Raw genomic sequence first — 27157 nt, 5'->3', positions numbered from 1 at the left:
AACTAATTATACAATTATTTTTCGAGCTTTATGGACAGATATAGATTAAGGAACATGATTAATAGAGCCATTGAAAAGAAAACGCCAGATACCAATCTATACACGCCTGGACTGTACATGTTTCGGTTCGGGCGAATGAACCTTTCCATAGCCTTTAGTATAGTCTGGCTGGGAGAGATAGCTCAATTTTGGGCCCTTTATGCTAACTCCTTATGGAGAAAACATTTGGGAAATTTCCTCTTACAAATTGAATCATCTTTTCTCCCACTGTACATCATCTTTTCATATAACTTACAAGTCCCTTAATCTTATTTTTATTTCGTTTTGTTACATAGTAATGCAACAACACGAAATTTATTTTTAGAAAGCTAATTTGTTAGAATTCACCTAAGTGGTGAACAGTCGAACAATGCTTGTTGTTTCTACACACAAAAAATTATGACCAACATTTTTTCAATTAAACACTTAATTGAATTTGGAAACGGATTCAATTAATATGTTAATTGATTCAATTAATTATTTAATCAAATCCGAATAAAAACCAATTAAAAAAATGATTGATATTTGTTACGTTTCCAATTAAAATAATAATTGATTCAATCAATTTGTTAATCAATTCGGAAATAATTTTCAATTACAAACGTGATTGACATTTTTTTCCGTTTCCAATTACACACGTGATTGATCCAATCACCTTTGTGATTGAAATTGAATAATTTTGAGCAATGGAAAGAGCGAAAAGAGAATGGGTATTTATTCAACAAGGTGAAAAGAGAATGGAGAGATCAGTCTGTTGAAGTAACTCATAACGAACGGTTGGGTTTTTGTTTTTCGCGTAAATTGAAAAACATGATTGGCGACATTCTGTCTGCTGCATTCAATATGTGTGCATACATATTTTGAACGCAACAACAAATCATAGCAAAGGGTTGAAATAAATAAAGTGTGCAACAACAATTGGCCACGTGGTAAAGGTTTGAAAAAAATATATGAGAGAACGCATTTGAAATTACCTGTGTTTGTGTTTTGTGGTATTGTAAAAATGGAAAACAATCTACGTTTATTGAAGGTAAGAAATTATGAAATGTGAATACCGTTTTCCATTGAAGCCTGTTTACATTAAACGGACTAAAATAATATATTTTTTTCATTTCTTTTAGTGACCAATTTTATTTCGTGAAATTGACCAATCAATCACATCAACTCCATCATTTTATCAAATATATAAGAATATATTTGCAATAAAAAAGTGGGGACCGTATTGATCTTTTAAAATTATAAATTTTTGTCACTCCTAGTTTTCTTAAAACCAAGAACGGTATGGGTTTGTTGGAAGATTCACCTTGAAGTTGCGAAGCGGTGTTGGCATTAAATTGCATGTTTGTTTTACCTGCCTTCTTCAGTTTGAACCCAAGTAGAGAGCAGTATATCTGATATATAAACTAATGAGCTGAATTATGTAATGGTAAAAAAGTTATTTCTTTTGAATTTAAAAATATGAAAAATATCGGAAAATAATAAAAATATGTATTTTCCATTTATATTTCCAGAATTTGCAAAGTATCATCAATATAATACCAAATAGTACATTGCTTTCCCATTATTTTTTGTCTTTGATTGGTTCAAGTATTAATAGACGATTTCAATGTGTGGAAATTTTGGAAAGGAATTGTTACTAAAATTAAATTACACCTTTTTATGCTAAAAGACTACAACTGCAAAAGAAGATTATAAATCTGCAACCTGGAACTAAGAATTGAACTTGACATTCTATGCAGGTAATATTTAACAAAATTAACTTTTAATTGAACAAAATTAAATTCGAATTATTCTGTTTACTTTAAGAAAAACTAATTTAGCTTACAGTCTGCTTATTTATTGGAAATCTAGGCGCATCTACATATTAGAAGGAAAATGCTAACGTGGTTATTATTATAAGGAAGGTAATGATTTATACAATTTATTTTTTCACCCTATAGTTGTTATTGATAGTAATTGTATTTGTAAGTTATGTTAGAACAAAACACAAATGAAAAGAACCAAATTTATTTGTCTATTGCATAATTAAAAAAATAATAAAATATGAAATATTATAAGAAACACATATTTTCTTTTATTTCAAATAAAACTAAATACGGTTTTGGGGTCGCAATATATAAATTTTTTGATCGAAATTTATAACCAAATTCAATTAATTATTTAATTGAATTAATCAAATAGTTGATTGATTTTTGTCGCGAAATTAATTAAAATTTTAATTGATTCAATTAAAACTGTGATTGAATTTTATGTTAAAAATCAATCACGTTTTTAATTGATTCAATCACACAATTAATTGATTCCGTGACAGAAGTCAATTAAATTTTTAATTGAAAATCGTGTTGGTTTTCAATCAAAATGGGTGATTGATACTATCATTTTCGTGATTGAAGACATTTCAATTAAAAAAATGATTGAATCCGCGATTTTCGTGATTGAAATCAAAAAAATTTTTTTTTGTGTGTACAGTCAACTACAACATATGACAATTAACAGAAACTGGTTTCCAGGATACAACAACAATTCTAACGCGTACATTAGTCGTGTTTTTCCTAGTTTTACGACGGGCTCATCGTTGCTTATTATATTTCATGTTAGCCTGATAATGAAACAGGCAATTGACGTCCAAATGCATTATATCTAATTATACAATTATTTTTCGAGCTTTATGGACAGATATAGATTAAGGAACATGATTAATAGAGCCATTGAAAAGAAAACGCCAGATACCAATCTATACACGCCTGGACTGTACATGTTTCGGTTCGGGCGAATGAACCTTTCCACAGCCTTTAGTATAGTCTGGCTGGGAGAGATAGCTCAATTTTGGGCCCTTTATGCTAACTCCTTATGGAGAAAACATTTGGGAAATTTCCTCTTACAAATTGAATCATCTTTTCTCCCACTGTACATCATCTTTTCATATAACTTACAAGTCCCTTAATCTTATTTTTATTTCGTTTTGTTACATAGTAATGCAACAACACGAAATTTATTTTTAGAAAGCTAATTTGTTAGAATTCACCGCTCGTCGCTCAAAATTTAAAAAAAAAAACGAATTTTTTGGCCAAAAAGTTGACGTATTGAGCCATAACTCGAGAACGGTAAATAATAAAAACACGAACGATATCACAAACGATAGCTTATTTTGTCCTTAAAAATTTATGTTATGAACAAAATTGTTGTAACTCTGACTCAAACCGAGTTACGCCAGCCTGGTGCCACTAGGAGCATACTTCATATATTATGTTATTATGTGATAAATTTTTATTTCTTTTTTAGTATATTTTTGAGTTTAAAGTAGAAATGTAATAAAAAACGCAAGTAATACAGTTAAATTCAAGAAATTTTTTATTTTAATATATAAAAATCAGGGATATATTCGATAATATTATATAACATAGTTATTCAATTTATTCTAGAGCTTTTGTTAAAGTACTTTTTGAAACGTCGGGATACAATGCTCGACATTTGCTTACAACTTGCAGGGCATATTGCTTTTGTTCTTCATCATTTCTCAGAAGGTCGTTGAAGTCAGTTATTAATTTAATACCACGCTCAGCCATATCATATACTACTTTTAATGTTTTGACAATTTTCAAACCTGCTTGGAAGTTATTATTTTGAGGCCAGGTGTTTGGATTTTGTCTAAGAAAATCTATTTTGATATTAAATCGATCAAAAAAATTAAACGTTTCTTTGGAAAGTAAAGTAATTAATCCTCCATCAACCAACTTTTCTAACTTTTCTTTCCTAACTTTTGGATTTACAACCCTAGCTTGCTCTGATGGTTCATCTATACTACTGAGCTATTAATGGCTAATAATAACTTTTCATCGTCTGTAATGGTGGGATCAAAGGACGATCCAACCAACTCTGTATTCAAATACCACAAATGATTCGAAAATTTAGTGAGTGATATTTCTGCGATGTCGTTGTCACATTCTTTATAGTCCAATAGACTACGCAAAATGTCTAAATCTTGCTTTGGCGCTAGATGAGCTTTTGAAGCGTTGAACCAAGCTTTACAGTTAATTTTAACTAGAAAAACAGCAATAGCACTTACAGAACTTTCTTCTCCTCTAGACATCTTAAATTGGCGCCGAAAAATAAATATTTTAAAGCAGTAAATAGCCTTTGCCATTCATCTGGAATGATGAATGGCGCCTGGAGTTCTAAAACCCACAACATTGCCGTCTACACACAAAAAAATTTCCCGAAAATTTTAATTGAGTTTTAAAAAATATTCAATTAAAAATTTAATTGATTTAACAAATTTTTTAATTGAAACAAAAATCATTCACAAAAATAATAAAGGGTGATTTGTTAAGAGCTTGATAACTTTTTTTTTAAAAAAAACGCATAAAATTTGCAAAATCTCATCGGTTCTTTATTTGAAACGTTAGATTGGTCCATGACATTTACTTTTTGAAGATAATTTCATTTAAATGTTGACCGCGGCTGCGTCTTAGGTGGTCCATTCGGAAAGTCCAATTTTGGGCAACTTTTTCGAGCATTTCGGCCGGAATAGCCCGAATTTCTTCGGAAATGTTGTCTTCCAAAGCTGGAATAGTTGCTGGCTTATTTCTGTAGACTTTAGACTTGACGTAGCCCCACAAAAAATAGTCTAAAGGCGTCAAATCGCATGATCTTGGTGGCCAACTTACCGGTCCATTTCTTGAGATGAATTGTTCTCCGAAGTTTTCCCTCAAAATGGCCATAGAATCGCGAGCTGTGTGGCATGTAGCGCCATCTTGTGGAAACCACATGTCAACCAAGTTCAGTTCTTCCATTTTTGGCAACAAAAAGTTTGTTAGCATCGAACGATAGCGATCGCCATTCACCGTAACGTTGCGTCCAACAGCATCTTTGAAAAAATACGGTCCAATGATTCAACCAGCGTACAAACCACACCAAACAGTGCATTTTTCGGGATGCATGGGCAGTTCTTGAACGGCTTCTGGTTGCTCTTCACTCCAAATGCGGCAATTTTGCTTATTTACGTACCCATTCAACCAGAAATGAGCCTCATCGCTGAACAAAATTTGTCGATAAAAAAGCGGATTTTCTGCCACTGATTTTGGTAATAAAATTCAATGATTTGCAAGCGTTGCTCGTTAGTAAGTTTATTCATGATGAAATGTCAAAGCATACTGAGCATCTTTCTCTTTGACACCATGTCTGAAATCCCACGTGATCTGTCAAATACTAATGCATGAAAATCCTAACCTCAAAAGAATCACCCTTTAATATCAATTAATTTTTTAATTGGATCAATTAACTTTTTAATTGACCTTCAATTAATTTTTTAATTGATACTATCATTTCTGTGATTGAAGACATTTCAATTAAAAATTAATTGGATCAATTAATTTCGTGATTGAATCAGAAAAAAAAATTTTTGTGTGTAGTGATCCTACAAAAACGAGAACCAACTGCAACAGCTCCTTGTAGTTATCTCTTGGATGGTTCTCATTTAATTTCTTTTTGAATTCAGCAGTAACATGTGCAATTAATTCTGGAGATAGCTGCTTTTGTATTAGATTGTCACTAATAACATACCTGTGTTATATTTTTGTTTGTCTATCTTGGGCCACGCAAGGAGAAATCTTTTGAAAATGTCTGGATGAGGTCCCGTGATTGAACCCATTTTTGCGTCGAATACGCCTCTTAACATAATTTCCAAGATATGGTGACGGCAGGCTAGGTGCAGTAATTCTCTTCCTAACATATGCTGCAATATGACACATGCTCCTTTAAATCTTCCAGTGTTGGATGCTGTAGTATCAAAGCCCATCGCCTTGACGGTGTTGGGAAGACCCCATTGCTGTAGGCATTCATATACGGCAAGTGCTTGCTCCTCTCCTGAGCTGTTTTCTGTTACAGGAACTCCCAGCAGTTGTTCCTTACCGCCGTATGAAATAGCAATAGATCACATTGCTCATTTTTTAAAACGCCCGGTAAAAGTTTACCGTCCCAATGGACAACCACGGCCTCTTTTTCTGGAATGTTTACTTTATCTAAAATATTTTTAGTATACTGTTCTCTGAACATTTTCCTTCTAGTATGTAATAAAGTTTTGGAGACTTTGTACTTAAGAGGGTCAAGGTGTAGCTATTAAAATTCTCGTGGCATTTCTGTCGGATACCTTACACCGATCTAACAAAATTGACAATTTCATGTTTAATATCTCGTGTACGGCTCTTGCATATGAAACTTTCATCCTTTTTCTATCAGGTGAACCTAGATCTTCTGCAGCTTCTTCCGGGATGTCCATTGCCTCCAAGTTTTCAAGTGCCTGGTAGATGATGTCCTCTTGAGTGTCTTCTTCTTCTCCGAAATTGTGTTCATCATCCGTCCCTAAGAAGCATCAAGAAAGTAATAATAAATTGGAATAATTCTTTCAAGTTCCTTTTGCGCCTTGATTTCTTCAGCTCTAGATAACTTGTGATCTACTCCAGACATGCAACCTGGACGGCCCTTCTGCCTCTGTTTAGAGAAAAAAGCCTTATCTACTTCCGATTTCATCAGAGTCAAGGCATCTTGATGAGCAATATCAAGAAGATCGTCTAACTTTTCAACAAACTGTTTAAATTTATTTTTGATCATATCCGATGTTTTCTTCCAGTCTTTTTGAAGAATTCTCCACTCGACGTGAAGTTTTTCAAGCTTTGTTATTGCATTTTGCTCATCTTTAACCGGGATTCGAGCTTTCTGCCAAAAAATTAACACCTCTCGTATAGTCTCTGTTATTTCCGATATCATCAATATGATGATAACGGAAATAACAGAGACAAATATGAGAAATGTGCAAGATATCGAACACGCATTGGAGCGGATTACTAAGGCCTTCAACATCTCACTGAAAGCTGCATGCCCTAGAGGGAAGCCAATGGGGAAAAATCGACCACCATGGTGGTCTACGGAATTAAGTATGAGGAAATCCTGCAGGAAGCTCTTTAACAAGGCAAAGTCGACTAGAGCCCCTGAGGATTGGGATGCTTACTAGAAGAATCAGAGAGGATACAAGCGAGAACTGAGAAATGCTCATGATTACTGAGTCTGAGGCTTCCAGACTACCGAAGCTTCTAGCATCCACCAACTCCGCTCCAGGTTTCATTAAAACATCGGAGGGCAATTGGACAACGTCCAGTGAGGAGACGCTGGAGGTACTATTGGACACACATTTTCCTGGAAATCAGACGGTTGACCCAGGTTCTAGCGGTGCCACAGTGGCTCAGCGGTCGTTTCCTATCGAGGAAATTGTATCGGAATCTAGAATAAGATGGGCGTTAAATAGCTTTGGACCATTGAAATCCCCCGACCTGATGGAATTACTCCGGCGGAGTAACAAGCAGTGACTGACAAAATTATCCCCTGGTTGTCGGCGATATATAAAGGATGCATCAACTTATCATATATCCCAGGAAAGTGGAGGGAAACAAAAGTCGTTTTCATACCTAAAGCGGGAAAAGCCTCTCACTCGAGGGCGAAGGATTTCCGACCAATCAGCTTATCCTCATTCCTACTTAAGACTCTGGAGAGGATGATAGATATTTATCTTAGAACTAGCATCGATTCTAGTTTGTTCTCGAAACGACAGCATGCATACTCGAAGGGCAGAGACCGCACTACATGAACTAGTCAGCTTTATTGAAAGCTCACTATCTGTCAAAGAATACACAATCGTGGCGTTTCTAGACATCGAAGGGGCGTTCAATAATGTCCATCCGAGCTCGATATTAAATGGACTGACAACTCTGAATGTTGATCCAGGTATAATTAGGCTTTTAGACGAACTTCTAATGAAGAGACGTATTTCAGCCACATTAGGACAAGCAAACATGCAAAGGTATGTGAACAGAGGCACTCCCCAAGGAGGAGTTCTATCACCTCTTCTTTGGAATGTTGCTATAAATAACCTTCTGGTTACACGCACAGAAAAAACATGTTTGGACATGGTTGCCGCATCCATTTAATGCTTATTTAGAGTATGTAATTGTCGCGAAAACCATGTATTTTGTCTTTGTAAAAATAATTTTCGAGCGGAGAAAAATATATGGTGGCAATAAGCATTTAAATGGTTCTCAAATGCCGCAAACATGTTCTATTATTTAAATGATAGAATTTGAGACCATTATATGGTCAGGAAAATCATGTATCTGACCATTCAATTTTTTTACTTTTTTGCAGAGAAAAAAATATTTTTATAGTTTACGTATAGACATGTCTACAACCATTACATGGCCATAAAGACCGTGTACATTGTTTTCGTGACCATTTAATTTTTTAATTTTTTTGCAGCGACAAGAATTTTATAAAAACATTGAGCAGGTACACACGATTTTCATTTTGCGCGTCAGTCGTGTGTTGATTGTTTCTTGGAATGGACGGAGAATACGGATTTACTGTGTTTTGTGTTAATTTATTTATTCAGAAGTGGCACGTGGTTTTATGTGAACACAAAAAAGGAAAGTGTAATTGAAAAATGTACCTGTTTTTGTTCTGCATTTTGCTATATGGATCATTTATTTTTATTTGCAGTTACATGATGCCTGCATTTTGAAATTTAATGGGCACGAAGTACATATGGAATGATTACTTATTGTTGAAATTGAACCAAACTAGAGTGTGTAAAATTGCTTGCACGACATTATAAATACAAATAAACAATGAATTAGTTTATAAATAAATAAAAACAAATAAATAAAGTTAATTTTGTGTTTTCTTTTCTCAAGTGGCGTCCTTTTTTCGACGACGAAAAAAGTTTTTTCATAAAAATCAAAACATTTTAGGTTGTGACCATGTTCTTTTAAATAGAAGAAAAACATTTTTGACGAATAACATAACATTTTAGATCGTGACCATTGTCTTTTAATGGAAACAAAATTCTTTTTATCAATATAATAACATTTTAGATGAGGACAATTGTATTTTTCTTAGAACCATGTTCACTGAGCCAACATGGTTGCAGGTTAAAATGTTACATGGTCGCCGCAAAAATAGCTGCTATCATATTATTTTGCTCTTCGAATATGATTGTGGCAATCATGTTTCTTCTCTGCGTGTACCCTAGAAAAAGAAAGGATAAAAGTGGTAGCATACGCAGATCATGTGGCTCTAGCAGTCAGGGGAAAATTCCCATCCACAATCAGAGGGTCCTCCGAATGACTGAGAAATAGGCGAAAGAGAATGGTCTTGGTGTAAATCCTGCAAAGACAGAACTAGTCGGGTACTGAAAAGATCGCAATACTCCACGGTTAGGCCCACTTCCTTAGGGGGTATTGAAATTCCCTTTGGTGAGTGTACAAAATACCTTGGCGTTATTTTGGACAGGAAGCTGAACTTTAAGCTTAACATTGAAGAAAGGGCCAGAAAAGCCACGGTAGCTTTGTACTCGTGCAAAAAGGCAATAGGAAAAAAGTGGGGACTAAAACCAAAAATTGTGCATTGGCTATACACGGCAGTGGTTAGACCTATAATGCTATATGGTGTTGTAGTCTGGTGGCCGGCACTTCACCAGCCGACAAGTTTAGACAAAGTTCAGCGTATGGCGTGCTTGTGTATCTCAGGCGCATTCAGCAAGACAGGAACAAATTCCCTTAATGTCATGCTGCATATATTGCCTTTAGATATTTTGGCCAAACAGCCAGCTGCAACAACGGCTGTGCGGTTGCGCTATGTCGCTATGGTCGGAAAAAAGTTACGGTCACAGTTCGGTCCTCAAAATAATGTCAGATGTGCCTAACGTAGTGTTTAACACTTTGGCGAGTCCACTTTTCAACAAAAAGTTTGAGTGAGGCGTGGTGCACACAGACCCCGGGGAATAAAGAATAGATATATAGATTTCTACACTGATGGCTCCAAATTGGATGGACAATTGGGTTTCGGAGTATATTCTAATGATGTGGAACTTCGAATAGCGAAAAGATTACCTAATCACTGTAGTGTTTTTCAGTCTGAAATATTAGCAATAAGAGAGGTGGCAAATTGGCTGAGAAGTAATGTTCCAAAAAATGTGGGCATTAATATATACACAGACAGTAAGCCTGCAATAAAATCCTTGGACTCTGTGTTCATCAACTCGAAAACGGCCATCGACTGCCGCAAATCTCTCAATGAGATGGCTAAGCAGTACAATATTCACCTAATATGGGTACCTGGCCACAGGGACATACCGGGGAACTGCGAAGCGGATGAGTTGGCAAGGCTAGGGACTAGCTTACATATTCCAGGGGAACTAGAATCTGTTGGTATGCCCCTGGCTACCTGCAAGCCCATGCTGATGAGAAGGTTGTTATGGCAAATGTTCGATGGGAGAATTGCAAGGGCTGTAACGAAACCAAGCAAATATGGCCCCATTTAAACATAAACCGCACACTAAATATGCTAGTGTTCTCGAGACGTCAGATATCACTCCTGATAAAGGGTGATACGGTCAAAATTTGGTCAAGGGAAAACGCATGTAAATCGGTGAAATCGTTTATTTAAAAAAGCAAATTAAATTTCTTTTTCAAGTTCAATTAGTATAATATTCAGGAAAAATATTCAGTTAGGCTTTCGCTTTTCCAAATCCGAATTGCCGGGCCTCACGCTTGACACCTGTCATCAGATTTTGTACAGCCACCTTGTCCACCTTCTTCGCCGCAGAAAGCCAGTTTGCCTTGAACTGCTGCTCGTCCTTAGCAGTTTTTTTGTCTTCTTTAGGTTCCGCTTGACAATAGCCCAGTATTTCTCAATTGGGCGGAGCTCTGGCGTGTTGGGAGGGTTCTTGTCCTTGGGAACCACCTGCACGTTGTTGGCGGCGTACCCGGAAGCTGCTTGTAGTCGGCTTTGATGTAGGTTTCGTCGTCCATTACCACGCAGTCAAACTTCGTCAGCATCGTCGTGTACAGCCTCCGGGATCGCGCTTTGGCCGTCGTATTTTGTTTATCATCGCGATTTGGAGTCACTACCTTCTTGTAAGTCGATAGTCCGGCTCGTTTTTTGGCTCGAGGCACGGTTGTAGATGATACACCCAGCTTATTTGCGGCATCTCGGAAAGAGAGGATAGGGTTTCGCTTGAAACTACCGGCAACTCTCTTTGTCGTCTCAGCGGCTTCCGGTTTTCGATTTCTCCCCGATCCAGACTTCCTGGCTCTCGACAAACGTTCCCCAAACACTTTAGTTAAATTTGTAACGGTTCATTTGGCAACTTTTAGCGATTTTGCCAGCTTTGCGTGCGAGTAGCTCGGATTTTCGCGATGCGCGAGCAAAATTTTGATACGCTGCTCTTCTTGCTTGGACGGCATTTTGACAACTGAAGAGTGAATTTCAAAATCAAAATAGGAGCAACATTCTACACACACACACCTTCAAAATGAGGGGTGTTCAGGTTTTTTAAATGCAAAATTGAAAGAAATACGTCAAGTTTATATTGACCAAATTTTGACCGTATCACCCTTTATCTGCTATAACGGGTCGCTGCCTGATAGGCGATTTTGCAAAAACTATAGGCGCGAAGTATAATAACTATTGTATGAGCTGTCATGATGCGGAGGAAAAGGAATCAATTAAACACCTCTTGTGTGAGTGTCCTGCAATTGGTGTAAAGCGCAAGCAACTTTTAGGAGCATATAGCTTCAGATTACTGGCGGATCCGGAAAACGTTAACTTAAGCAGTCTGGTAATGTTTTTGGAACAATCTGGTTGGTTCAACAAAGAAAAATAATCAGGAAGGTTCAGCGGTTAAAACTAGAAGTGCCCATATGTAATAGGTACTTTTATTTAATATGGTATCACAATGGACTGAATAGTCTAAATGAGCCTGAATCTTAATCGGGCTGCCACTTTAACCTAACCTAACCTAACGTCTCGTATAGTAAGTCTTGCTGACTATATGACGCAAGCCAATCTCCCATCTTCTTCAAATCTATGATCTTTGAGCACAATGACATTATGTTGGCAGGTCTCTTAACTGAATGATCTTTGGTTTTAGGCTCGCTCAACCAAAGTTTGAAATACATTGGATGTGTATATTTATTGAATATTTCTGCTTAACTTAGGTTTAAGTATTTCATACCAAAGTTGTTTTTCACGATAAATATGTTAACTGTATTTTAATTCTATGTTTCAAGTATGGGGATTTTTGTATAGAAGAATAATCCTCATAAAAATATTTACCGTGTTAGTTTCATATACTCGAACCAAAAACAATAGAAAAGGAAGATTGGAAAATGGGCGACGTCATACCAAAAGTTGCATTTACGGTGTTCGATACATACACGTTCGTTCATTTTTAATTTGCAATATTTTTTGTTAAAAACTCACAAATGATGTTAAATTTTGTGTAAATAATAATGAGAAACTTTTGACCGATTGTTCTACGTCATTCCCTGATATAAATTTCTTTTTATTCTTAGTTTAATTTGTGGAACAAAAAATCATAAACGACACGTTTGCATCGAACGCCGTCAATGGTTTGATACCCTCTGCTGCCATTTTCCCATTTTCATCTTCCATTGTTTTTGACTCGAACCAAACGCGTATAAGACAAGTATTGACATAGCATTAAAATGCAAATAAAAAGAAATTAAGAGCACGAAATAAATTTTCCATAAAGGGGAAAATGTAATTTATTTTGTTGTTGCCTAAAATTTAACATTGTTTCATTTAGAAAATTACATTTTCCATTTGAAGAATAAAAACTAAAAACAACTAAAAGATTACAAACATGTATTAAACTGATCTGGTAAATGCAACATTTGGTATGACGCAAGCCAATCTCCCATCTTCCTCAAATCTATAATCTTTGAGCACAATGACATTATGTTGGCAGGTCTCTTAACTGATTGATCTTTGGTTTTATTAAGAGCAGCTTGTCTCCCATGTTTTGTTTTGGAAATTTATTATAAATAAAAATTATTTAGCATATTTTTAGGCTCGCTCAACCAAAGTTTGAAATACATTGGATGTGTATATTTATTGAATATTTCTGCTTAATTTAGGTTTAAGTATTTCATACCAAAGTTGTTTTTCACGATAGATATGTTAACTGTATTTTAATTCTATGTTTCAAGTATGGGGATTTTTGTATAGAAGAATAATCCTCATAAAAATATATAAATAAGTTAAAACAAACTTTAAACTTTTACCATGCAAATTCATATGATTAACTGTCCCTATCCGTTTTGAATATGGACATACAACTTTGAGTCAACATTTTGAAAAAATGTAAACTTCAAAGGCAGGTATGCACCTCTTGCGAAATTTTCGGTAGCAAAAATTTATTTAAGTCTAGAACAAAAAACCGGTTGTGTATAGAGTGTAGAGAAGCATAATGCACACAAATTTTAAACCAGCTAATCGCTTTTAAAAATTGTTAATATTTGTTCCAAATATTCCTCATATACATCGTTGACCTCTTAAAACTTTTACACACACAATGATTGCAATAAATTAAATGCTTTGGACAACCCTGTTATGAACAAAACTTTTCATTAAACGTGTGTACCAGCTTACGAAATTGAACGCTGCCGAAAATTTCGTTAACATAAATAGCAATGCATTTTCGTTAGAGGTGCATATAGGCTTGCCAGATCTAATTTGTCAAAAAGCTTGACATTGGCCACAAAAAAACTTGATTTTGAAAGGAAAAAAATGACAAATAAAAACACTAACACTATTGGGTTTAATTTAATATTTTATAATAATTTTTTACATAAAAATTATTAAAATACATAAAAATTATTAAATTATTAAAATAAAAATATATCATAAAAAGTAGAAATAACAGAAACAATGTAAAAGAAACAAAAACAATATAACAAAAAATCAGTCTTTTTATATTTTAACTCTTATCCTGTACTAGTGGGTCAAAATTGCCCAATCCAATTTTTATAAGAATTTTATTCTAAAGAACTAGTTGAGTTTAAAGCTCTGTTCGGCTGAGCCCTACAAACAAGTTCCAAAACAATGTTTAAAATACATATATATGAATAAATTTATATTGGGCAAATATGACCCATTAATGCAATATGCGGTATTTTTTTAAATACAGGATAAGGGTTAGGTTAGGTTAGGTGGCAGCCCGATGTAGCAGGCTCACTTAGACTATTCAGTCCATTGTGATACCATTGGTGAGGATAAGGGCTAAAGAAAACATATTTTGCCACATATATTTCGTATTCTAAAAATATATTCTTATAATATATAATATTCTATAGATACATAATTAATTAATTCTCTACCTCAGGTGTTGTTGAAAAATTTTGAAAGTTTTTGCAATCTTAACTAAAATTTATTCTTATATTTAGTTCAGCTTTTATTAGATCAAATGGCATTTTATTCCTAAAGCTGAGTACTATGTTCAGTTTTCAAGCTGAAAAACCAGTGTGTTTTCATGGTTACTTTTTTTAATTAATTAATTTAGAAATATCACATTATTTGCAATCAATTCCTTGGATCTTTTCCATCCATTATTTGGCAAGACTTGATCAAAATACAATCGTCTCCATAAATATAATTGTTCTTTTACTTTTGTGTTTTAGTGAAAACACCGAACATAGTACTCACCTTAATACTAAAAGCTTTTTCACAAAAGACATTGCTTATTGGGATAGAAAACACAAATGAAATACATACCTACAGATAACTACTCGTATGTATAACTATACCGATGTCCGTCTGTCTATCTGTCTGCCATATACATTTGGTCATAACTCATGCGTTTATTAACCGATCTTCAAATTTCGTACGTCTGAATGTTTTGTGAGTGTCGTAATACATGCAAAATATCAGCCAAATAGGTTGAGATTCAGATATAGCTCCAACATATGTACATCTTTCGCCCTCCATCATATGTATATCTTTCGCCCAGAGGCCAGAATTTTATATTGATTTGCTTTAAATTTTGCAAAAGTTGTACAACTGATGGTATCGTGAAGTATGCCAAATTTGGTTGAAATCGGTTGAGATTTGGATATAGCTACCATATATATCTTATATGACCACGGAGGGCAAAGTTTTATATAGCTCGCTATAAATTTGATGGATTTGATATGGCACCAACAATTTTGGTGAAAGGTATAATATAGTCGACCACGTCTGACTTTAGGCTTTACTTACTTGTTTTAAATTATAGTGGCACAGAAAAAATATGTATCATATAGTCCTTCTTTATAGAACTATAGTTTTATTGGTAGTAAAAATGTGCTCTTTCGATGTGTTTTTGAGAAATATAAACTTTCTTTGTTTAGTATTATTTAGATAGGATAAATTAGAAAAAGAAATAACTTACTAAAAACTTGACAAATCACTTTTTCCGTGTTTTCCGTCTTACACTGAAAAAACAGTGAACCCTTTTCCATTGCAAAATGAACTAAACTGTAGTAATATTGACCATGATTTAGCCCTTAAAATTTTTTTCAACTTGTCTAGTTTATAATTCTCTTAACTTTTAGTTAATCTATAACATTGTATTTTAGTTCATTTTTACAACACCATAAGATTTATATACCCTTACCAAGTTAAAAAGTCAGTATTATTTTGGTTTACCTGCTTATTTTTGGGAAACCCGATAATAAAAAGTGGTTAACAGTCTCCTTAAAATGTCGACGACTAAACTATTTTTAAATCAATCATTCCACAGTACAGAGAAATTAAATAATTAAAGGAACAACAACCCGTTTTACTATTATGAAAATTTTCATACATTATAATTCAACTTTCTTTAAGCAAAAGCACTTTATTATAAAAACTTATGATGAGAGTTCTTAATACAATGTTTTTGTGAATAAAAATTATGACCACGTGGAACAAGAAAGTAGTTTATTTTAACTCGCTATTTGGACATTTTGACTTTTCCTTAGTTTTTTTATTCATCGATAGTATATTCACATATCTTGCTGAAAAAAATGGAAGGAATAATGAAAATTGTTAAAAATTAACATGGTAATAAAATATAATTTTTAATCTCTTTAAATTAGCTTGTAACTTACCATATTTGGGGGCATTTTATTAAATGGTGTAAGGAATTCAACTTTTCTTAGATAAACGTACCTCATAAAGTTTGTACCTGAAACAATTAGAGAAATAATGAATTAAGTAATATATTAACTCATAAAACTGTGTTGTTATCGATGTGAAGGACATAATACAATAAATATTCTTGTCAAAAGAAAGCCAAAGTTTTAATATAAAACTTACCAATTCTCTATTAAATTGTACGCTGAGGTTATAAAGTTATCGAAATTCATTTGGGGATACTCTGAAATTAAAAATTTATTTTTTACATTAAATAGAAAACATTAAATTGGTTTCCAAAAAATCTAATTAAAGAAATAATATGTATAAAAAAACTAAATATTCTGGTTAAAAGAATGTTAAATAAAGCTTACCAATTCATAAAAATGTTTCCAAATTGTTATTCTGAAATTAAATATTTGTTTTTTACAATAAAAATATTAAATTTGTTTCCAAAAATATTTGATTATTGTAATACTAAAATAAGGTATTAAAAAGATGTAATTTTGATAATAAAAAGGTCATAAAAATTTAAATATTCTAGTGAAAAGAAAGCCAAATTTTAAAAGAAAACTTACCACTGCTCTATTAAATTATACGCTGAGGAGGAATATAAAAATATGCCCGAATCCATCTTGGGGTTGCTCTGAAATTAAATATTTTTTTTACAACAAAGAAAAACATTAAACTAGTTTCAAAAAAAAAAAAAAAATAATAATAATTAGCAAATAATGATATAAATAAAAAATATCCTTTTTAAAAGAAAACCACATTTTAAAAAGAATACTTACCAATTTATGATTAAACTATATGCTGAGGTGTAACAAAAATTTTCCAAAAATATTTGATTGAAGTAATACTAAAATAAGGTATTAAAAACCAATAAAAATGTCATTAAAACGTAAATATTCTAGTGAGAAGAAAGCCAATTTTTAAAAGAAAACTTACCACTTCCCTATTAAGTTATACGCTGAGGAGAAATATAAAAATTTGCCCGAATCCATCTGGGGTTGCTCTTAACTTAGATATTTTTTTACAACAAAGAAAAACATGAAACTTGTTAAAAAAAATGATAATAATAATTAGCAAATAATAATATACATAAAGAATATTATTTTTTAAAAGAAACCCACATTGAAAAAGAAGTCTTACCTATTTATCATTAAACTATACGCTGAGGTGTAACAAACAATTTTCAAAATTCATCTGGAGTTACTCTGAAATTGAATATTTATTTTTTACATTGAATAATAAAAATTAAAGTAGATAAAACAATTTCAATATACTTTCCATTTCAGCATTTTTTCCTAAATATTGAACATTCTTAATAACTTTTTTCTAAGCTACCGATCATCACTTCGCCATCGTACATCTCATCGCTAAAATATTAATAACTTTCATTTCAAAGTTTTAATAAACAAACACCAATATATGTCTAAAAAAAAAAACAAAATAGTCCATACCTTTATATTCCCTTGTTACATACTTGATAAAAAGATGCAACAGCCCACGCCAACGCCAACTATACAACTGAAACATGCCAAACAAAACCGAGCAAAACCAAAACATTCCTACAACAACAAAAACCCATGTGCCTTCATTGAAAACAACACCTCATCCAGACAAATAAACCATTCGCCAATAATAAACACACACACAAACCACTGAAAGAACAAAAACAACCCCTCGCTCCGATATACACAACATCCCCATCACTCGCTACCATTTCTCATTATTGCATTGCATGCTCTCACTCTCAAAAAAATTCAAGTAACATCATCTTTACATTAAACATATTCCAATTTGACGATCTCTGTACTATGCATTAGTTCATCGCATCTGTCCACAATTTACTCTAAAAACAATACTCTTAAATGCATATCAGTATAAGAACGATGAAACGTTTAACTTAAAATTAGCAAAAACTTCATGAAATGATATCTACCCATTTTTGACGAAAATGTCTATAAATTTAATTACATGTGAACTAAAAATATTTCATTGGGAAATTTTTTACCAACAATTATTAACCATAGGAATTGTCAGTAAGAAATTGCTATCCACTTTCAAGTTCATTTTTCGTAAAAAAATATTTTCTCATACAAAAAAATCTTATAGTAAATTGCACTTATTATTTAGAAAATACTTTACATTTCACAAGTAGTTTTATAGCATAACAAACGAATTTTTAACTAGCAGTTAAGAAATTTTTTAAGGAAATTTCCATCGTATTTTGTAGGCCATGAACTAAACGATTGCTACTTAGAATTTGTAAAATTTCCTTTCGAGTAGTTAATTTTCGTTGAAGATACGAAAAATGAACTAAAATTCTGGAAAATTCTTGTAATAAATTATTGTAAAAATCTTCTTAAATTTACGAGACACTTTTTTTTCTGTGTAGGTTAGGTTAGGTGGCAGCCCGATGTATCAGGCTCACTTAGACTATCCAGTCCATTGTGATACCACATTGGTGAACTTCTTCCGTCTTACTGAAGACTTCATTTAAATTACATCAGTCCAAAAGATTTGTAAGCTTTTGGCAAAGTTAAATTATGTCTTTAAAGATACGAATGCAAATCATCATCAATATATAAATATTAAATTTTTCTAGACTCAAACAATTTTGTTATTTGTTAACAGCAAAAATTTTTGTTAAAACAGCAGTTTTTGTCTGATGAAATAGCAAATATTTTTCTGTGCTGAAATAACAAACAAATACTACTGAATTAGCAAATGTGTCTGCTAAAACTTTTTTGAAAATCATCTCTGCTGAAATATTACATTGCATTAATTGAAATAGCGGACATGTTTGTCCTGGAGCAGTATATGTAACTACCAAAGACTGACACGAGTGATTTTGTGGTTCCAGACAAATATTTCTGATGGCCACATTTTCATAGAGATTTAGTGTACAGAAATGTCATAGTCCGTTAGTTAAAAAAGAGAAATAGTTTAACTGAAATGTAAATTACGATCTCAGTGTTAATATTTTTGTGACACATCAGCAGCTATGATACCTTGATAAGAATTAGTTGAGGCAACGACTTCTGGGCGGTTTCTAGAAGAAATTATGCTTTGTTTCAAGTAACAATTTCATTAAATTTGTAAAAAAAAAAATTTTTGACGAATACCATAACTAAATTCTTTTTATCAATATAATACACTTTTTAGATGAGGACAATTTTATTTTTCTTAGAACCATGTTCACTGAGCAAACATGGTTGCAGGTGAAAACGTTACATGGACGCCGGGGAATACGGAATTACTGAGTTTTGTATTAATTGATTTATTCAGAAGTGGTACGTGGTTTTATGTGAGCAGAAAAAAGGGAAATGTAATTAAAAAAATTTACCTGTTTTTGTTCTGAATTTTCTATATTGCAAAATTTATTTTTATTTGCAGTTACATGATATCTGCGTTGGTTAGGGTTTTTTTCCGGGAACGGGATCCCGGGAAATTGATATTTTTTCGCTCCCGCTTTCCCGGGAAATTTTCTTACAATATTTTATGTATAATAGAGGGTTTTATATGGCAAATGACAGTTGAAATCTAGTTAAAGTGGATTTTTGGAAGTGTAATGTGAATAACTATGGCACCAAGTCGGAGTAGTTGCCTTGTTGAACATACATAGTCGTGGGTTCTAATCCAGATTCCAACGGCTTCCCAATTGTTAAAAAGAAGTTTGCACTTCTTAATTTATGATTGTCATATTTCTGTAACCCGACCTTTTTTAAGATAGTTATTTTAATTTCAAATATATACCTTGTACACATTAGGCTTGATTAAAATTGGGTTTTAAAGTCCTTATTTATAGGGCATACAATTGAAATCTAGTTAAAGTGGATTTTGGAAGTGTAATGTGAATGTCGTATTACATGGTAGTGTTTCCCTCTTGGGAATATTGAGTGAACATGTACATTTAGTGACCCCGTTTAACGGCGTTGAAATCGAAATAAGTTTCTTTCATTTCCAAACAGTTTTTTTGTGTTACAAAAATCCCACTATAGTGTTCTTCCGAAAACTATACCGAAAGAGACTGCCTTAACCATTGTCAAAATGTTTTGTATTACAAAATATTTCGTATTTTAGTATGATTTATGGCTGATGTAAGAACAACATATTATATATTGTTAGTTGTCCAGGGAGCGCCTTATAACCGTAGCTTTAGGCGATTTCTAATTTATTCAAATGTCTAAATGTATTCCACATCAAAGAAGGTTTCCCTTTGACCGGGATCCCGGGAATGCAAAAAATCCGGGAAAAAGAAACCCCTAACGTTGGTACATTTGATGGGCACGAAGTAAATATGGAATGATTACTTATTGGTGAAATTGAACGAAAATAGAGTGTGTAAATATATGTGATGTTTGCTTGCACGACATTATAAATACAAATAAACAATGAATTAGTTTATAAATAAATAAAAAACAAATAAATAAAGTTAATTTTGTGTTTTCTTTTCTCAAGTGGCGTCCTTTTTTCGACGACGAAAAAAGTTTTTTCATAAAGATCAAAACATTTTAGGTTGTGACCATGTACTTTTAACTGGAAGAAAACCATTCTTGACTAATACCATAACATTTTAGATCGTGACCATTGTCTTTTGATTAAAACTAAATTCATTTTATCAATATAATAACATTTTAGATGAGGACAATTTTATTTTTCTTAGAACGATGTTCACTGAGCAAACATGGTTGCAGGTGAAAATGTTAAATGGTCGCCGCAAAAATAGTTTCTATCATATTATTTTGCTCTTCAAATATGATCGTGACAATCATGTTTCTTCTCTGCGTGTATATTCCTAATAATATACTGACAGTTTATCTAAGGAATTTGTATGGTAATAGTAGATTTAAAATTTACATTAAATTTTATGAATATGAGGAAAAAACTTTACAACATGGTGTATTTGCTGTAAAAATGCCCGTATAATGGCGGGAATCATTACTAATGTTTCAATTGAGCTTTGAAATTTGTGGAAAACCTTATTCTGGCAGAAAGGCTTAGATAAAAACGCCGTTTTGTCCCTATTTTAAGAGAAACATGTCGAAAATTAAAAATATCAAATCTAGCGGGAAAATACCTAAATTGGCAACGCTGAACAACAGGCAGACACTAAAGCTGATGGACAACTCAACACTCATTGCAGTTAGGAAAATGAAAGTGGTTGTAGGAAAGACAACTTCGTATAACTCAAGGCCTGGTTTAGCATCTAAAAATGTAGGGTAACCGTAACATAACGGCAACGTATGATTTTTTTTTGCGATAATCCCAATTGAAAAAACGTACCAAGAACAGGTAGAAAAAAGGTTATTTTTTACACTTAAAATTTTTAAATTTACATTTTTTGAATAATATTAATTTTAACCGAAAACAACAATAATATTTTATATTGAAATGATTTATAACGTTATTCAATTTTTTCTCACAACAGAGCCGAATGAATTTTAAAATTTTGTTTACATCGTACTCATTTCTGTCCCTTTCACGTAAAATCTAACCATAATGTATATAGTTAATTTATCCAAAAACAATAGAATAGGAAGATTGGAAAATAGAAGCCAAGAGTATCAAACCATTGACGGCGTTCGATGCAAACGTGTCGATTATGTTTTTTTGTTCCACAAATTAAACTAAGAATAAAAAGAAATTAATACACCTAGACCTCGCTTTGCGTTGTTCCTTTTTGCGTTGTTTCGAAGTTGCATCGCTCCTGAATCAGTACTAGTTTTCGCTTTGCGTCGTTAGATTTTCGAAGTTGCATTGTTATCGTTGTTATATATCTCCAATCTTTGCATGGTTTGCCATAAAAACTCATAATTCACTTTGCGTAGTGTTTTTTTGGAAGTATCTGCGACGCAAAGCGAGGTTTATCAGGAAATGACGTAGAAAAATCGGTCAAATGTTTCCCATTTATTTATATTTACTCAAAATTTAACATAATTTGTGAGTTTTTAACAAAAAAATTTGCAAATTAAAAATTAACGAACGTGTATGTATCGAACACCGTAAAAGAACCCTTTGGTATGACATCGGCCAATTTCCTATCTTCATCTTCTATTGTTTTTGAATTTATCTATGTTTCTAGATAATTTTACCTTAAGCCTACTACTAAGACCACGTTTTCGCACGAAAAACTGTTATACTCCGTATAAAAAATGTTAGCGCGGAATAAATACGAAATCACATATTTCTACAACCCTGGATTTTTCGCACGAAAAAATAGGCAGGTATATTTTTTCGAATAAATAAGTTAACATCCCTGCGTTTGAGACGCTATTTGCGAAGATAGATGAAGATATTCGTTTTTCGCAGGAATGACCTTAGTACTAAGCATTATATAATGTTATTTTGATTTACCAAACATTTACAACGAATGTTTTGACCAGGCACATGGTTAAAAAATCGTTGTAATTTTGTCGCTAACTTATCGTCAGAGGTCTTTATGCTCTATTTTTTGGAATAACTCAATAAAATGGCAATTATAATCAATTTATATAAAGTGAAACGAATTTTGAAAAAGTACTAAGTCCCCAAACCAATTGTGTCTCGACTTATAAAAATGTACAGTTTTGTGCACAGGGATAGGTTAGGTATAGTGACAGTCCGATTTTCAGGCTCACTTATGGCGTTTTCTTTTCTTATGAAAAATGCGCACTTTTTTGCATTTTGGCCGGAAAATGTACTTTTTAGGTTCTTTTCTAAAAAAACAGGCAAAAGTGCGAAAAGGCTTCGAATTCTGTTGTGAAAATAGTGTCACGCATAGAGGCAAATTACGGGTATTTTCAGCACTGCCAACAAACGAGAGTGCTGCGATTGCCCTGTTTCCTTCTTTGAATTCTTTTCTGCCCGCTGAAATAATAGCATTTTTTTAGGTTGCTGGTAACATTTTAAAAATGCGCATTCTGTACAGACAAAATGACGGCAAAGCACTTTTTTCAGAGAAGAAAACACCATTAGACTATTCAGTGCATTGTGATACCACAATTCAATTCAATTTTATTTGCCAACATATTTTTTAGGTTTACATTTCATGCTTATTATTATTCTAGGAATATAAAATTCAAATTTTTAGGTAAATTTTGTGGTAGGCCAGCCCATTTGTCTTTGATCGACTTACTTTAAGGAGAAATCTTCCTGAACTTTGCAAAAAAAAAAAAACGGGATAACATGTGAGTTCTGTGTGTTGTAAAGGGTGATTCTTTTGAGGTTAGGATTTTCATGCATTAGTATTTGACAGATCACGTGGGATTTCAGACATGGTGTCAAAGAGAAAGATGCTCAGTATGCTTTGACATTTCATCATGAATAGACTTACTAACGAGCCACAACGTCGAATTTTCAGTGAATGGGCCCTAGAAAAGTTGGCAGAAAATCCGCTTTTTTATCGACAAATTTTGTTCAGCGATGAGGCTCATTTCTGGTTGAATGGCTACGTAAATAAGCAAAATTGCCGCATTTGGAGTGAAGAGCAACCAGAAGCCGTTCAAGAACTGCCCATGCATCCCGAAAAATGCACTGTTTGGTGTGGTTTGTACGCTGGTGGAATCATTGGACCGTATTTTTTCAAAGATGCTGTTGGACGCAAAGTTACGGTGAATGGCGATCGCTATCGTTCGATGCTAACAAACTTTTTGTTGCCAAAAATGGAAGAACTGAACTTGGTTGACATGTGGTTTCAACAAGATGGCGCTACATGCCACACAGCTCGCGATTCTATGGCCATTTTGAGGGAAAACTTCGGAGAACAATTCATCTCAAGAAATGGACCGGTAAGTTGGCCACCAAGATCATGCGATTTGACGCCTTTAGACTATTTTTTGTGGGGCTACGTCAAGTCTAAAGTCTACAGAAATAAGCCAGCAACTATTCCAACTTTGGAAGACAACATTTCCGAAGAAATTCGGGCTATTCCGGCCGAAATGCTCGAAAAAGTTGCCCAAAATTGGACTTTCCGAATGGACCACCTAAGACGCAGCCGCGGTCAACATTTAAATGAAATTATCTTCAAAAAGTAAATGTCATGGACCAATCTAACGTTTCAAATAAAGAACCGATGAGATTTTGCAAATTTTATGCGTTTTTTTTAAAAAAAAAGTTATCAAGCTCTTAACAAATCACCCTTTATATATCTACGTATCTACACTGTTAGAAAAATACGTTTTTCATGTGTTCCGATATAAACAAAATGTGTTTCGAGCACAATTTTTAAACACAATATATTTAAGTGCAAACATGTAATGTTCCTAAACTAACATTAAATGTTTGGGACACATATGTTAATATGTTAGAATATATTATGTTTGGGGCATGAATGTTTCATAAAAATAATATGTGTGAATGTAAACATATATAAATTTACAAATTTCGAATAAACATATATATGTTGCGATATTTTATTCAGAGAGCGACAGAGAGAGAGTATAGAGAAAGAAATAGAGATGGAAACCGGGAGGGTTTGACGAAAGATATCAACATAACACAACGAGAGAATGAAAAGAGAATGGTTCGTTAAAAGAAATCGGAACGTACGAGGAGTAAGTCAAAATATTCAGGCAAAGGAAATTAAAAACAAACGGTGGAAAATATACAAAAACTACAAAGGGATCTTCAGAAAAATAACGAAAGGGCACTTTTTTTGGAGTTGGGACAGTAAAACGAAACAAGGAGGCAATATTGAAAAATTAAACCGTAAAATGTATAAAAACAAAATTTTGTTCCCCTTTATTAATAAGTAGTCCAAGAGGTGTTGACGGGCACCTTTAAATATAAAAGCGGGCATTGACTTCGAGTTTTGCAGGTAAAACAATTGAAAAAGTTTATTTTCTTTAAAATGAATTATTTATTAAAGAAAAGTAAAAGGCAAAATAGGGTCATTTTAGAGCGATAATGCCAACTTAATACCGGCCTTAAAGGTAAAAATGAAATTAAGTACAAAACACGATAAGTTTTAAATGCATTTAAAATGGTATTAAATGCTAGTAAAAAAACTGTTCACGCCTAAATAAATTGATGTGTATATGTGCAATAAAAAAAATAATATTTTATCCAAAACTCAGTCCATTTCGTTTATATCAAGCACTGTTTCCGACTGTAAGTCTTTAATAACCCACATTTCGAAGTTTCATTATAAAAATTTAATATAGTATAAATATAAATGTGTAAATAAAAAAGTGTTCGGTCGGAGCAGGGATTGAACCCACGACCCTTTGCATGGCAGGCAGACATGCTAACCACTGCTCCACGTGGCAAACAAATGTATGTTTCTGTTAAATAATGTTATGTTTGCATGGGCTCGTGGGCGCTGCAAACTATGCTATATAAATGTAACTTATAACGATAATTATCTACTGGTGACTATAACAGCTACGTAGTCCAGTCGATAGTGTGTCGGCTTACAAACTGTATGGTCCTCGGTTCGATTCTCCATGCAGGTGAAAGGTAAAATTTAAAAAATTTATAAAAGTGAATAATTTCTTCAAGATTATTTGTATTACAGAAAAAGGTGCCAAGAACTAAAATATTTCGTGGAAGTGAAAATTACGAGTATGTTAGGCAATGAGCACAATCGTCTTTGGGAAAAATTCTTCCAAGCATATAATATTTTTGGGCTCAAAATGTTTCCAAACATATAATATGTTCACATAAAACAAACATAATAATTTCTTGCAAAATATGTTTGGAACATATGTTAAAGAAGCGATTTTTTTTTGAGGGTGTATATGATATTTGCATTATGGGACAAACAAAAAGTTAAAACTAAAAAAAAAATAAAAGATAAAGTAACTGAAATCCCCATAATTCAAGGGAAAAGGTATTTACATGAAATGAAGAAACTAAAATCGAAAATATTTATAAGTTACCCAATGAGGTGTCATTGGGAGTAATGAGAGAGTATTGCCGTTATTGTCTTATTGGGCCATGTTATAGACTGGATGGTCAACATCATATCTTCTAAATCTTCGATGATAAAATATCGCCTTATCTACGTCATTTTTAACTATACCATCCTCCAAAAAGAATAATAGGCACATAGGAGATGTATGTCCATCTGATTGTCGAATGTTCAAGTATTCGCCCTTTGTAATCTTACAGGCCAATATCATCCCATTAGGATGTATGGGACATTTTTCAAGGTATTTGATTGCCGAATTGACCATGAAGCCGTCTATCCTGACGATCTCGCTATTCCTATAAACCCTTCTATTGGAGGGGTTCCTATACTCCCTATTAACTATTCTGCCCATCAGCTCTAGGTAGTGCACCAATATCTTCATTTCAAACCTCCTTATCCTCTTCATCTGGTGGGAGGATATTGTGTACCAAACGGGGAACGCGTATGGCATTGCCGGGCGAACCACTTGCTTGTATATCGTCATTTTCACATTTTTTACAGTGCTCTTCTCTTACCAAGTGTCTTATATAAGATGTGATATGCCGCTCTTCCTTTCCTTATGGCTTCGTCCACTTTCCTCGAAACAGTCATATTTTCCTGGAAAGTAATGACAAGATATTTGAATGTCTCAACATTCTCCAAAATGTGATCTCCTATTTTGATAGATGGAATGTATTTTCTGGCGTTTTTGTATATTTTTTTCCTTCTGCCCTTGAAAATTATTGACTTGCATTTTTCGACATTTAGCTTTAGTTTCCAGTCGTCAAAATATCTCGAGAGAACAGACAGATAATCTTCTAGTCTCCTTTGGGTATTAGCAATGGCGTGAGTGGCTGCAATGAAGATGTCGTCCGCAAAAGTTATGATTAGGTCATTATCCCGCGGGTGGGGGATATCTGCCAGATATATATTGTACAAGACGGGGCCCAATACAGAGTTATCTTATATACATACATACAGATAGACATGTTTGTGCGAGGCTCCAAATAGATACCTGATTTTTTCCGGATAGTACATTCGGTACATTCAGGCAGAACTCACAGTTGTGTTGTCTTGTAGATGGTTACTACATATGTTCTCAATGGAATCTATAATGGATGACAAATTACGGAACATATCAACAAAAAACGATATAGAAGAGCTAAAGAACCACATAGCCGATATGGATGATAAATTCAAAGAATTATAGGCCGAAAACGATGCTGTGCGACGAGAAAT

General features: G+C 33.4%; 1 long non-coding RNA gene across 1 annotated transcript; it reads right to left on the bottom strand.

Annotated features, from left to right (window-relative positions):
* Positions 1-23008: 23008 nt before the first annotated feature.
* Positions 23009-26816, bottom strand: LOC142227688 (uncharacterized). The gene is made up of 2 exons (XR_012719979.1): positions 26455-26816; positions 23009-23181 (listed from the first exon to the last, which is right to left on the bottom strand). It is a non-coding gene; the product is annotated as an uncharacterized LOC142227688 (long non-coding RNA).
* Between the last annotated feature and the right edge of the window lie 341 nt (positions 26817-27157).

Source organism: Haematobia irritans, chromosome 2 (assembly GCF_050003625.1).
Source record: "Haematobia irritans isolate KBUSLIRL chromosome 2, ASM5000362v1, whole genome shotgun sequence".
Classification (NCBI taxonomy): Eukaryota; Metazoa; Arthropoda; class Insecta; order Diptera; family Muscidae; genus Haematobia; species Haematobia irritans.
Note: the sequence above shows the minus strand (reverse complement) of the source record. Positions and strands in the feature narration are given on the sequence as shown.